Genomic DNA, 12,325 nt, shown 5'->3' with positions numbered 1-12,325 from the left:
TCAAAGAATCCAAAAAAAATAGTCCCGTTCCATGGTTCCGTCAACTAACACGTCAAAACAAAGCCTCAAGATCCAAAAAAATACGAAATGAACCCTTTTTCCATGTTCAAGTACCCATGTTTGGGATTTTTTTGCGTGGGTGTGGCAGTGCCCTGAGACAACGGAGGGCAGCCATTTCTCATGTTTGGACGTCAAAGAATCCAAAAAAAATAGTCCCGTTCCATGGTTCCGTCAACTAACACGTCAAAACAAAGCCTCAAGATCCAAAAAAAATACAAAATGAACCCTTTTTCCATGTTCAAGTACCCATGTTTGGGATTTTTTTGCGTGGGTGTGGCAGTGCCCTGAGACAACGGAGGGCGGCCATTTCTCATGTTTGGACGTCAAAGAATAAAAAAAAAATAGTCCCGTTCCATGGTTCCGTCAACTAACATGTCAAAACAAAGCCTCAAGATCCAAAAAAATACAAAATGAACCCTTTTTCCATGTTCAAGTACCCATGTTTGGGATTTTTTTGCGTGGGTGTGGCAGTGCCCTGAGACAACGGAGGGCGGCCATTTCTCATGTTTGGACGTCAAAGAATCCAAAAAAATAGTCCCGTTCCATGGTTCCGTCAACTAACACGTCAAAACAAAGCCTCAAGATCCAAAAAAATACAAAATGAACCCTTTTAACAATTAATTTTTTGGACCACTGAAACAACGCATTCAACTTTATTATGGGAATTAAACACGCCGTAAACATATAAAGGTTACATCAACGAAAAAACAAAAAATTAAACATGACATTCAGTTCTTTAGCGACGTCCCACTGACCTCGTCTTCAACATATTTAGTAAAGACAGCTAAAATTTCTATTGGTCCATATTTTTTCCAGTAGTTAGATTGTACTAACACCTTCAGCAGTTCTTCGTTGGTGATCAGCTCATTTATTTCATATTTTATAACCATATCTGAATACTCAAACCGAGCTGGTTGGCGGAAAAACAATCGTCTTACCGTTTGTGATTCGTGAATTCCAAGAGGGGGAATCCCTTTAGGTGCAACTTGCTTGATTAAATTCTCCAGTTCATCGATGGTACATGTTGAAGGAATTTGAAATTTCTTAGGATTTTTTCCTGTGAACGCGCAACCAACAAATTTGTTCTGCGGTGGCATGTTCCATTTGTCGTTGTAATACAGGATCGCGTCATGAATACGAGGCATAGTGCGTTCAAGTAAGTTTATTATTCCATCTGGTGTTCTTCCAACGGTGCATAATAACTCAATCGGACCAACACAAGAAAATTGATCATTACACATTAACATTGTGTTGACATCGTCATCATTTATCAATTTGATACACTCAAAGCGAATTTGGTTACCTGTATCGGTGAATGGCTTCCGGTAGTGAATTTCATCCAAAAATTGTTTGTCGGATAGCTGAAGGGTATTGTGTATTCTGGTTTTTAGGCTTGCAAAATCACACCTATTTGGTACTCGAATGGGCACCGGAGTTGAAGTTTGGAAGTAAACCCCAGTATCATTGTGCATAATCGATCCATTTGGATAAATGAAAGCCAACCTTGAGTTGACAATCGTCTGACTGCTAGTTTCTCCTACAAATGCCATAGTTTGTGTATCAGTTGGGAGATTATTTGAAAGCAAGATAATGTGTGATTTAGTAGCCTAGTCTGCCATATATATAGATGGTTGTGACCGAGCCTTTGTTTAACTTTGTTTACAAAAAAATAGACACGCGTAAATGTGTAGTCAAGTCAGCCAATGTGTTGTCGCTAATGTGTAGTCAAGTCAACCAATGTGTTGTCGAGCGACTGCTAGTTTCAAAATGTGTACTGAAGTCAACCAATGTGTTGTCACGCTCAAACTGTAATACGCATGCATGTCATTATGTGTTGTCAATTATGACAATGATGTATGCTGCACGCGTAAATGATTTTTGTTGGACCAACAATTTCCTTGCTTAACCAAACGAGTAGTTGATAATATTAATTGGTTAGTGACGGGTTACAACGAATTATATCGCATAATGAATACAAATAAATAAACAATGAATGTTTAGTCTTCATTTAGGTCTACATAGTGTGTTTTGAATGACATCAAGCTTGTGTATTCCTGCATTCTACTAATATATGGAATTGCCCATTGCTTTGCCTGAGAATAACAATTGGTTGACCACAACAGCGCTGGGGGCGGCAACGGACAATGGTCTTTCAAATAAACCTGTTGTACATGAACAAACATTATATCATGCGCTGACCGTGCCAAACGAACCAGCGAAGTCATTGCATAATTGTTACACTAACTATGTTCAATGTACCTGAACAAAATGATTTCCAAACACGTGACCGACACATATGATGCGGTGGCCAGAAGAGTCAGGTGGTGGTTGACTTCTAAGAGGGAAAAATGTCATGCTTTGTTGTTGGGACAACGATACAAGGATTACGTTATACCGTGAAGCAATCACATATCCCATGTCTGTTATATCCATCCACTTGTCCACACTAACCTGAATGAACCAAACATACACATGTAAGTAATTTAAACATTGTTATTAAAAAAAATTAACCTAAAAACATACCTTTGAAAATCCATCAATAAGTAGGGACAACTTTAATTGTTCAAATCTCTCTGTCCCACCGAAGAGGTTCATGTACTCATGCGACCACCTGCCAAGTTCTTTAAGCAATTCATTACGCACTAACGGCCACGAATCTTCCCCCATACCTAATAAAGCGCCAATGGACCGATATCCACAGTTACCGTCCGTTTTCACATCCACAACGTCACGAATGAAACCTTGAAAGAATGACGCAAATTGATCCAACATCGGGATGATCCTTGTTGGCTGACGCGGTTGAGAACATGATGCACTTTGTTTCACTGGAGAGTTGCTGCTTTGAACAGAATGAAAAGCATCAACATACTCCCAGTAAGACGGATCACGCTTTGTGGATGTTTGACTTCTTTTCATCGGTTTCTTCGGTGCACCTTTAGTGTTCACCTTTGATGGAGGAGGGCACATAGAGTTATGATCAGGGTATGCGATTTCTCGAAGTTTACTCTTCAGATTCACTTTGCCAGCCACATCAAGTTCATCAAACCTTTTAGATATGACCTCTATTTCTTCCTTGATGGTGACTTCCGTCTCACATAACCCTTGGTCTGAAAAGCAAAGTCTCCTCCAAAAAAGATGGACTGACTCCAATGGGATGCTGGTAGCAGTATACCTAGAAAGCTCACATGTACAAGGAAGCCCGTGCGTGCTTCTCATCACACAACCACAAGAAGAGAGATTGTTGCCGAGATAACGTAGACGGTCAATCTCAGAAGCAATCTGATTTAAAGCATCCCTCGAAACCATCCCAAGAAGCCTCTTGTATAAGGTTTTTTTATATACATGGCCAACCACATGCGTACTGGTTTCAAAGGATGCTTTAATTTCGACGTGTTGCAGCGTGATCATGTTGTTCATGGCATCCCAAACACTACATAGGTCTCCAACGCTATTTTGTAGTACTCTTTTGAGAGCCCAATGAGCTGATTCAACCCTAAATTTAAAATACACAACAAACATGAAAATATACAACAATTAAATACCATTTAATATTAATCGTTACTAACAAATAAAATCAGTTGTTAATACCTGTTTGTTGTTGTGTTGCCTAGGTGCATGACCTTATTCGTCCATGCTGTAATAAATTTTTCCTTGTGGGGGATAATCCATGTGTCGTTAACATAGTCAACGAACATCGGCCAAGGCGAACAAGCAACTTGAAACTTCTGATATGACTCATGGAACTCGTATTCGGACGGACAATCAACCAAAGTACCCCAGTTATCCATTACATAGTCCCACGCATTTTTTTCCCCGATTAAAGATTTGCACTTCGCCTTCACATTCTTATCAATATGAAACCTGCACAACAAATTAGTAGACTCGGGAAACACAGTTTTCACTGCATTCATCAGTGCTAGGTCTCTGTCAGTGACAATAACAAGAGGGAGGCGATCGTGTCTTAAAAATAGGCCTCGAAATCGTTCCAAAGCCCATATAATATTATTAACACGCTCAGCCTCCAGATATGCAAACCCAGCAGAGAATGTCATCGCCGTTGGTGTCACTCCAACAAAGTCAAGTAGTGGGAGTCTGTACCTGTTTGTTTTGTAGGTACTGTCTATAAAAAATACCAGATGACATGCATTGCATAACTTTACTGCATCTGGGTGACACCAAAACAGATCACGCACCACAACTTCATCCTTCAATCTATGCCAATGAATGTATTGATCACGTTCGAGAAGCTTCATCAGATGCTGCATTTCGGTATCAGCTCCTCTTATTGAAGAACGATATGCACTTCTTGCATTGTAAATTTGCTTTATCGTGGTGTAACTGTCGGCATTGTGTTCCTTCAACGTTAGCAAGATATTTTTCGGTTTCACCATCGACTTTGTCATATCAGCAATAATTTTCTTTTCTTCCTTAGTCAATCGCCCGGCGTATGGATGTCCAACTAAGGACTTCGCCAATTCATGATTATGAATCCCACAGATCAACTTCACCATCCAACCTTCCCCTCCACGCACTGGTTTCCCACGAAGCCTGAAGGGACAACCACATTTCCTACTCCCGGTGTCTTTTCTAACGAATTCTTTATTTCTACACTTGTACGTACCACTCCTTTCACACCCAATTAACACAAATGAACTTCTTCCTCTGCTACCGGTCTCTGTGTCAGATCTCATAATCACTGCAACAAATCCATTTTCATGGGCAACTGTTCGAGCCCATTGCAAAACATCATCTCGAGTAGCGAATACCTACAACGCAACCCTAACACATTAATTTTCATACAAACCATCAATTCAACCAATGACTCAAATTATCTATGATTACCTGAGATGTATTAAAAGCATTTGAACAATCGACATGTGGTTCATTCACTCCACATTCTTCTTGATTATCATAATCCATATGAACTTCTTGTGACATCGCAAAGTCATACCTCCATTGATCTTCGTCCATCTTAAGGACATATGCATCATACACAAGTACATTCAAATTATCATATAACCACATCCAAAAATTTACTACACCTTAAATAACAAACATATTAATAGGACATATGCATCATACACGACTATATTAAAATTATCACTATATTCTAAATTTATAACTACATTATTTACTTAAACTAAACTTATCACTATAATAAACAACTAATAAAACATTTTTGTACCATTATACATTTAAGTTACCTAAATCATTTAATATTATACCATTATACCTAATTAAATCAATAATCCACAACATATATAAAACAGAAATAAAAAAAAATTATAAAACAGAAATATATATATATATACCATTATAAAACAAAAAAATTATAATCCACAATATATATCATTATACCTAATTAAACCAATAATTCATTATTAACTAACAGAAATATATATATATATATATATATATAAATTATAAAACAGAAATTAAAAAAAATTACTAATAATTTAACATTACGGAAGAAGGTCTTCCGGAAGTGGTGAAGGCCAATTCCGGAAGAAGGTCTTCCGGAAGCACTTCTTCCGGAATTGGCCTTCGTAACTTCCGGAAGACCTTCTTCCGGAAGTGGTCATTCCGGACCTTCCTCCTTCTGTGCCTAAAATTTCTTCCGGATACACTTTTTACTGTTTTTCTTCTCTAAAAACTAACCGGAAAATGAAATAAACGCGTACCTCCGACAAAATAGGAACAACAGCCACTAATAAAACTTCAAATACGAAACACGGGACCACCAAATCTTCAAATACTTCACTTCACGGGACCACCAACAAACTGCTGAAGGGACCACCACCGAAACAACAGCAAACGGAAGAAACAAACAAAGCAAACGGAAGAAGAAACAAAGCAAACGGAAGAAGAAACAAAGAAAGCGCAGTAAAACACAGCCTGAAGACGTTAATTTAAAGAAATTTACACAAGGGCAAAATCGTCATTACATACGCATTAAATATTATTTTATTTTTACTTATTATTATAAAATAAAAATTCTTTTTTCTTCATTTTGTTATAAAACAATAATCACGTTTAGGAATTAATTAATTTTTATGGTTTAAATTAATATTTGACATGCGCGTAAAAAACAAATTATAAATATTAGTCATAATTACGTTCACTAATTATTTAATTATTTATGCATAATAATATTAATTATTTAATTATTTAATTATTTATGCATAATAGTATTAATTATTTTATAAATTAGTTTATGCAATTAAAAGTAAATTATTACAAAATAAAATATTTGTTAAAAAAAAAAACTAACTTCCGGAAGAAGCTTCTTCCGGAAGACAATGGAATTCTTCCGGAAGAAGATTCTTCCGGAAACATTCCGGATGACGTTCTTCCGGAAGTTGTCTGTGAGTACTTCCGGAAGACACAAATTATTCTTCCGGAAGAAGATTCTTCCGGAAACTTTCCGAAAAAATTATTTCCGGAACTTTTCTGGGAGAACCTTCTTCCGGAAGAATAATTGCTGAAGGGCAGTTTCGCCACTTCACTGTTTGCTGGGTGCCCCAGCAATAATGCTGGGTGCACGTAGCAACTCCCTACTTTGTTCTGTCAATTGGTAATACATTCTCTATTCTTTTCTGTTCTCACAACGGGTCGTGGACTTCCTCTGCTGGCTGTTGTGTGTCCTAAGTCCGTATTCTGTTTTACAGCCTACCCTTTTGTTTCATCCTATTCCTTGTGTTTTGTTCTAATAGGTTTTTCTTTGGTTTAATTACAATTTTTATTCCTAACTTTTCAATTTATGGAATTTTATCCCAATATATTAATTTGACTCATTTTATTTTCTATTTTTAACAAACTTATAAATTTTAGCTTATGACATAATTAACTTTTTGTCCCAATTTTTTAATTTTTTTGGCAAATTTTAATCCAACTTTTTTTTTAACAAATATTACTCCTAACTATTTATTTTTCTTGGAAAAATTTATCCTCAACTTTTGTGTTTATTAGTGGATAGATGACAGGTAAAATTTATAAGTTTCTTAAAAATAGAGGGTAAAATTCACTAAATTAATTTGTTGTGGTAAAATTTATCAAAAAATGGAAAAATTAATTGGAGTAAAAAGTATAATTAAGTCTTTTTTTTCTAAATAAAAAAAACTTTATTGGTCACACTTGAAGTCACCGTAACATCATCTACACTCATTTAATTTGGTTTTTGTTATTGATTTGTGCCTTTATCCGAGATTGGTAACCATGATGTTTATCCACATTTGAATGAGTCTTCTTTGTTGCGTCCTATATCGCTTTAGCTGTGCTGTAGTACGTGATGTTCTTCTCTTCAATCTCATTGGTTATGTTTATCAGAAATGAATAAGGTCTAACTCAACCCAAAAAAGATAGCTAAAGTGGAGAGAGGATTGTTTAAGTCTTAACACATAGGACTGAATATCTTGAGTGTAAGCCGTAAAGTCTGTAGGACTAAACATCTGTGACTGGACCTAACTCAACCCAAAATCAAGGGATGAGGATTGTCTATTTCTTATATAAGGATTAATTTGGCCAACATGGCTAATGTTGAGAAGTAGTGTTCAACAATCACGTCATCGGAATACTGTTTTAAAGCTTCCATTTGTATTGTTGGGTCATCTTTCTCCACTTGTTTTGCATCCCTGGTTATATATTCTTCTTTTCCTTGGAAAAAAGGTTTAAACTTCGGATGAAGTTTATCACTTCAGTTTGTGGCCAAATGATAGGAAGAATAGGTCCTTCCAGTCAGGCTGGTTGTTGTCTCCAATATAGATACTATCTCTGATTTGTTAGTCTTTTGTTTGTTTGCCATGAATGGTGCAACATGTAGTTTGAAATCAAAGATGGCTCTTCATATTGTGCTTTGGTACCAAGCAGAAAATATTGTATTTTCCTTGATTTGATTGTTGGAAATTTTTAATAAACCTTATAAAATACTAAATGAGCACCAAAACACATTATGTCAGATTATCAAGAGGTTTTAAGGAATACCTGAATCCATAGAGTTTGGTTAACACGCAGCGGAATCTGACAGTGGTCACGAACAATTGATTTAATGACCTTTCTCAACCAAATCGCCTTCTTCCTTATGGGACCTTCGTTTTCTCTTCAGATGGGGAGAGGAGAAACTGTTTTATGATTTGGTATATTGGGGACCATAACCATGTCTTATGTTTTAAACCTATTAGGGTTCCCATTATCCCCTAATGGGCCAAACTGGTTTCTGCTCATTAAGCCCATATCCATTATCTGTTGGCAGTCTAATGGGTTCACTTAAATAGATCACTTTATATTAAACTCATTTAAATGTAAATAACTAATATAAATGTTATAATATAATATGTAGCCCATATTAATTAATTAGGAATTATAAAATTCCTAACAATCTCTCACTTGGGCTTCATATTAGCCTTAGACATTTATATCACAAAATTCTTTAGGTGCGCAAACGTATGTTATTTACTTTTAGACTCCTTTTATACAATCTGGTCCATCTCATATAGCAACAGGAAACCACTGCAGTTTTCATCACAATTTAGTTTGACTAAGCCACAATGATCACCACTGTTACTCATACTCGATGACATAGATCAAATATGGATAAGCGGCATGGAAATTACATACAATGTGATCTTAATCATGTCTATTTCCAACTAGTCCAAACTTTATTCTTTATAGAGATCAATCCAAAATGCAATACAAATATTGCACACAAACAAACTCATAATGAAATGATAAACTTCAACTTTATTTCTACAGAAAATCCAAATAACAAGATGTTTGCAAACCGTAATATATAGAACATGAGTAAGACTCCCACTAAACTAAGGTACTATCAGGAATTACACCCATATGAGCAGTGTGCTCGTGAAAAAAAAACTTTAGTATCATACCTTTAGTAAGTGGATCAGCTAGCATGGAATGAGTTCCTATATGTTCTATACAAATTTATATTTTCTGGATTCTTTATTTAACAATCAAATACTTTATGTCAACAAACTTTTATTTGGTTGAATCCTTAATAAGACTGCTAAGATATTGTCTCAATAAACACCTGATGGCTACTTAATGTTGGCGACAACAGGCAAACCGGTTACAATAATTTAGCAATCATAAATTCTAGTATAATGTCTCATAGCAAAATATTAACTCCACCAACATGGTTAAATGTGGATCCTTATATAGAGTGATTGCTATTAAGACATTTTGAAAAATCAAAGTCAAAATACCCAATGATCTCTAAACTTCTAGACTTTCGATATGAAAACACGTAGCTTCTTGTTCTCTTCAATTAACGCATAATGCGCTTTACTACTTCTAGTGTTACATATCAAAATTACTCATATATCACCTTAGGACTCCCTTTTCAAACTCTAAATTTTAAACATGCAGATTTGGAATTCAATTAACGCATAATGCGCTTTTCTTAAAATTACACAATTTAACCAAAATAATCCTTTAAAGATACTAGAGAAAAGGTTTCTTTATAGTCAATGCCTTCCTTCTTAGTAAAGCCTTTAGCAACTAGACGAGCCTTATATCTCTCGATATTACCCTTTGAATCCTTCTTGATTTTAAATATCCATTTACAACGAATAGGTTTCACACCTTCAGGAAATTCAATTAGATTCCAAAATTCATTATCATTCATAGACTTCATCTCATCCTTCATGGCATCAATCCAATTTTGAGAGTTAGAACTGTGCATAGCTTGACAGAAGTTGATTGGATCATCCTCTGTTAAACCAACACCATCCTTATGTTCTTGGAGAAATGTAATATAATCATTTGAGATTGCATTTCTCCTCTCTCTAATGGATCTCCTTAATGACACTTCTTGAGGTTGTTGAGGTTTCTCTAAAGGTATTTGAGGGGGAACCTCATTGTTGTCTTGTTCCGAAACAATATCAATAGTTTGAACATTGTCTTCTATTACTGGAGTTGTGTCTTGAACAATAATAGGTATGAGGACTTGATCACTGTAAATAACAGGTTCTTCCTCAAAGACAACATTCTTTATGTTCTCTTTCTTCCCAAACTCAACTTCCTCAAGAAATCTCGCATTTCCCATCTCGAAAAAAGATCTTAAGGAGGGATTGTAAAATTTATAGCCTTGAGAGAGTTCAGCATAGCCAACAAAATAGCAGCTAATTATTCTTGAGTCCAACTTTCTTTCATATGGCCTATAAGGTCGTGCCTCAGCTGGACAACCCCAAATGTGCAAATGTTTAATGCTTGGCCTTTCCAAGAAGTTGAAGGAAAAGGCCCACAAATGTCTGTATGCACTAGTTCCAAGACGTCTTTAGCTCTTTTGGCACTTAATTTCCTTATGTTTGTTCATTTTTCCTTTATGCATTCAATACAGACCTCAAAGTCTGATAAATACAAAGGGTCAAGAATTTCATCCAACACAAGTCTCTAAATTCTTTTTTTAGAGATATGGCCCAAACGCTTATGCCATAAGGTGGCTGAATTCTCATTCAATTTTTTCATTTTATACCATGTGAACTTATTTGCAGTATTTCATTATAGGAACTAACAACATCAAACATGTAAAGATTATCAATTAAAGAACCAGAACCAACCATATTTGAATTTTGGTAGAGACTAACTTTATTATTTCCAAATGAACAAGAAAATCCAAATTTGTCCAAACTAGAAATAGAAATCAAATTCCGTCTAAAAGACGGTACAACAAAAGTCTCAAACAAATCCAAATAAAATCCAGTTTTTAAATGTAATCTAAAAGTTCCAATAGGTTCCACTGTAACCTTTTTGCCATCACCCACAAAGATGAATCTTTCATCATCACTTGGTGGTCGGCTCCACAGGCAACCCTGCATAGTCATACTTATGTGAGTAGTAGCACTAGAATCTACCCACCAAGTATCTTTAGGTACAAAAGTCAAATTAACTTCTGAACAAACTAGAGTAAGAAATTTACCTTTCTTCACACGCCATACGGCATACTTGGGACACTTTTTCTTCATGTGTCCCGACTTCTTGCAGAAGCAACAGGTAAATTCCTCATCTTTATTTTGTTTCTTTTACTGAGAAGTCTCTTCTGTAGCACCCTAAGTCTTCTTCCTTTTCTTATTTTGAAAGGTCGAAGTCAAGTGAGCACTTTCAGTCCTATCTCTTTACAGCCTCTCTTCCTCTTGCATAGTGAGATATAAGCTCATTGAGGGACCATTTGTCCTTCTGAGTGTTATAGCTCACTTTGAATTGCCCAAAGTGTGCAGGAAGTGAGATCAAAATCAAGTGTATGAGCAGGTCTTCACCAAGCTCTAACTTAAGTGACTTGAGTTTTGATGCGATTTTGGACATCTCCATAATGTACTCCCTTATGTTTCATTTGCCTTTATACTTCATGGAGATGAGTTTAGCCAAAAGGTTACTCGTCTCCGCCTTTTCATTTTTGGCAAATTATTGCTCAATTTCCTCAAGGAATTTCTTTGCACTTTGACTCTTAGAAATAGAGCCCCGAAACGCCCCTGGAATAGAATGTTTCATGATTATAAGGCACATTCGGTTGGACCGATCCCACTTCTCAATTTTTTTTACCTCATTAGAGGTTTCCGGAGTGGAAATGGGTCGTTCCGTCCTCAATGCCAAGTCCAAATTCATACAGCCAAGAACAATTTCTACGACTTCCTTCCAGACCTTAAAATTTGTCCCATTCAGCATTAGGATAGAATTCACTTGGGCAGTAACATTTGCAACACTGGTAATATTAACTGAACAGAGAACAAAAAAAAACACGTTCACAAATAATCAAGCAAGCCATATAAAGTATATATATAACAAGACATACAAATATTTCCCATAACAGATCCATCACAAGATACCTAGCACAACATTAATTATAGTCTTTGGACAGAGAAATTAATTTGTAATTGGTACTCTCAATGCAATGATCAAATATTGACAATTAGTTCTGACAAATAATAGTCTTTCTTTGGACCGACTATTATTCTCATGGAAAAAAAACTTAATAATTGTCACATATTTATCATCGCAGGTATGTTATTATTTGGCCAAATTGCGTCTTCCTTTGGGTCGAACACAATTCGCATAAATAATTCCATACTAACATCCATGCAATTTAATTAAATCAATTTACACAATAGAGGTTACTTTGGCAACATAATGGTTCAATCAATTTAATTAAAATTACTGGACACACAATCAAATGGAAAAGATCTGTAATGATTAAATTTGCACAAATTTGCACCCAATTGTGATAGCAGTAAATGTTTGAAAAACTACATCATGG

The 12,325-nt window shown here is 35.7% G+C and overlaps 1 long non-coding RNA gene and 1 pseudogene across 1 annotated transcript; one reads left to right on the top strand and one right to left on the bottom strand.

Annotated features, from left to right (window-relative positions):
- The window catches only part of LOC100803359 (probable isoprenylcysteine alpha-carbonyl methylesterase ICMEL1), a 38,319-nt pseudogene that overhangs the window by 13,718 nt on the left and 12,276 nt on the right, over positions 1 to 12,325 (top strand).
- LOC121175327 (uncharacterized) lies at positions 2,123 to 2,382 on the bottom strand. Its single transcript, XR_005892658.1, has 2 exons — positions 2,320 to 2,382; positions 2,123 to 2,222 (listed from the first exon to the last, which is right to left on the bottom strand). It is a non-coding gene; the product is annotated as an uncharacterized lncRNA (long non-coding RNA).

The sequence above is a fragment of the Glycine max genome, chromosome 8 (genome assembly GCF_000004515.6).
Source record: "Glycine max cultivar Williams 82 chromosome 8, Glycine_max_v4.0, whole genome shotgun sequence".
In the NCBI taxonomy this organism is placed as follows: Eukaryota; Viridiplantae; Streptophyta; class Magnoliopsida; order Fabales; family Fabaceae; genus Glycine; species Glycine max.
The sequence above is the reverse complement of the archived record's forward strand: the minus strand, read 5'-3'. Positions and strand labels throughout refer to the sequence as shown.